At 36.8% G+C, this 2,500-nt stretch overlaps 1 protein-coding gene across 1 annotated transcript in view; it reads left to right on the top strand.

Moving 5' to 3' along the window:
* pik3r4 (phosphoinositide-3-kinase, regulatory subunit 4) overlaps window positions 1-2,500 on the top strand; it is a 47,246-nt gene that overhangs the window by 32,534 nt on the left and 12,212 nt on the right. The window lies entirely within an intron of this gene.

The raw sequence follows: 2,500 nt of genomic DNA, 5'->3' as shown, positions 1-2,500 counted from the left end.
GTGAGATGAGACTAGATATCGTCTTAGATTTTGGATATGGTAATATCGTGATATGACATAAGAGTCTTTTCCTGGTTTTAAAGGCTGCGTTACAGTAAAGTGATGGACTTTTCTGAACTTTCTGTTGTAACTGTTCTATTATTTGCCTTTACCCACTTAGTCATTATATCCACATTACTGATGATTATTTATCAAAAATCTAAGTGTGAAGATATTTTATATATATATATATATATATATATAACCTGTTTATTATTTATTCATTTGATTTTGCAACTGTTCACTGAAATAGCCAGTTTCTATGAAACAATTTGGGACATGTCATATTTGGCTTTGACTTTGACTGAACTGCTCTCACTTTGCGGGATCGGAATATCGTATATCGATATTCAGCCAAAATATATCGGGATATAACTTTTGGTCCATATCGCCCAGCCCTAGTGCCGGTGCCTAAACGGTGCCTGAACCGATACTTTTTAAGAAAGTAAAAGAAAAAAAAGTGTACTAAACAACATTCGGCGACATTTAAGAACAACTTGTTTATTACTACGGCAATATGGCCAAAATAAATGATTTATTAGTAATGTAACAACTATAACTTATAATAAACAGTTAATTATTTCACAAGTAAATTGCTGTTGAATGACAAAAACAACCACCAGGTGGGAAAAGTGTATTTTACAACAACTTTGAATGCAGCGCAAAGCTGTAGGTTACCAGTTTCAGTGAACGCAGCGTCTGTGTTTTTCCAACGTGGGCAGCTGCTGCGCTGCAGAGCACACTGTTGAAATCCAGTCACACTTCACACTGTTTAACGTTAGCTGTCAGCACTTTAACCGGGATTAATCCAGCTGATAGCTAAAGCTAGGCTAACGTTACCTGCTGTCGAGTGTAGTGTAAAGTCAGGCACCGAAATTTTCGTTCTTATTCGGTCTCGTTACTACCGTTTACGTCGGAACCGGTGCCAAGTTTCGGTACCCAACCCTACGCACGAGGCGACGAGTCAAACCTGCATCAGTTATCTAATCCAACGTTTCGCCCATACATCTTGACCACGTATTTGAGTTCACAGTAGGTTTGTCCTTATGACTTAATACCTGCAGAAAATCTTGTTTTTAGTGAATTTATAATATATAGGCACTTATAATTGTAACAAAATCCTCATACGTTTGCTGTACAAGCCTCTGTCACACACTGCTGTATGAGCCTCTGGAGTCTGGAGAGTTTGGCGATTTCGGGGCTGTTTCAAAAAGGTCTATCTCTGTAGGGATCCTTTCTGTAAAGCTGTCAGACACTTGGAATAATAATCTGAGTCTGTCAGCGGCAACTAGGGATGGGCGATACCACACTTTTAGGATTCGATACGATACCGATGCCGATACCGTTAATTTCTTATTGGCAATTTTTGTCAGTAAAAATATTACATTTAAGAAAAATACAGACCATTTATACAAAATGTATTATGGTCAATACATAATAAAATAAAAATAAATAACATAAATATGAATGAAATAAATTAAATATGAACAAAAAACACACATTTTCACTTTTCTTATTTCTAAAAAAAAAGACCATCTTGGTAGTGCTGGGCTGGCCTTGGCTGTGTCGCACGTCGACGCTCATTGGCTCGTCTCCTGTCACGTGACATGGGCCAGCTCAATACGCCGCCAGGTAAAGGGGTGACCCGGCACATAGTAATTTAAGTAAGTAATCTAAAACAGCTGAAAGTGATGCATACACCCTAGGGCTGGGCAATATGGACCAAAAGTCATATCCCGATATATCTTGGCTGAATATCGATATACGATATATATACCGATATTTTTTCCGTAAAGTGAGAGCAAATGTTCAGTCAAAGCCAAATATGACATGTCACAAGAAACCGGCTATTTCAGTGAACAGTTACAAAAACTAATGAATAAATAATGAACAGGTTTCTTCACCTGGTTCATGACTAAATGCTCAGCTGTTCAAATAACAATAAAATGTAAACTGTATAACATATAAATACTGTATAACAACAGGAGTACCTTTTATTGAAATCAAAGCTCCATAAGGTGCACATTTAAATAAAAAAAATACCTTAAATAAAAAGCCTACAAAATAAAAGAGGCCAATCCAAAAGGATCAGCAGCTTGCTTGATTGGAGCAAGGATCAATTTTGAACTATATCGATATATGCGATATGGTCTAATTCCATATCTCATTTAAAAATATATCAATATATTTTTTATATCGATATATCGCCCAGCCCTAATACACCCCCAATTATTATTTTTTAGTTTATATCGATATTTTTTTAAGGAAATCAATGCCAAATGAGTAGGGTGAGTATATCGATCTATCGATACCACAGGATCGATACTCCCATCCCTAGCGGCAACAACAGAACTTTTAGTGGAAGCTAACTGATGGTGCGCAATTGCCAATTAACGTTACGTTGTAGCTTGTTTCGCAGCTGCCATAAAAAATGATGTTAGGTAAATAGGGCCCAGGTTAA

This window comes from Perca flavescens, chromosome 6, assembly GCF_004354835.1.
Source record: "Perca flavescens isolate YP-PL-M2 chromosome 6, PFLA_1.0, whole genome shotgun sequence".
Classification (NCBI taxonomy): Eukaryota; Metazoa; Chordata; class Actinopteri; order Perciformes; family Percidae; genus Perca; species Perca flavescens.
Note: the sequence above shows the minus strand (reverse complement) of the source record. Positions and strands in the feature narration are given on the sequence as shown.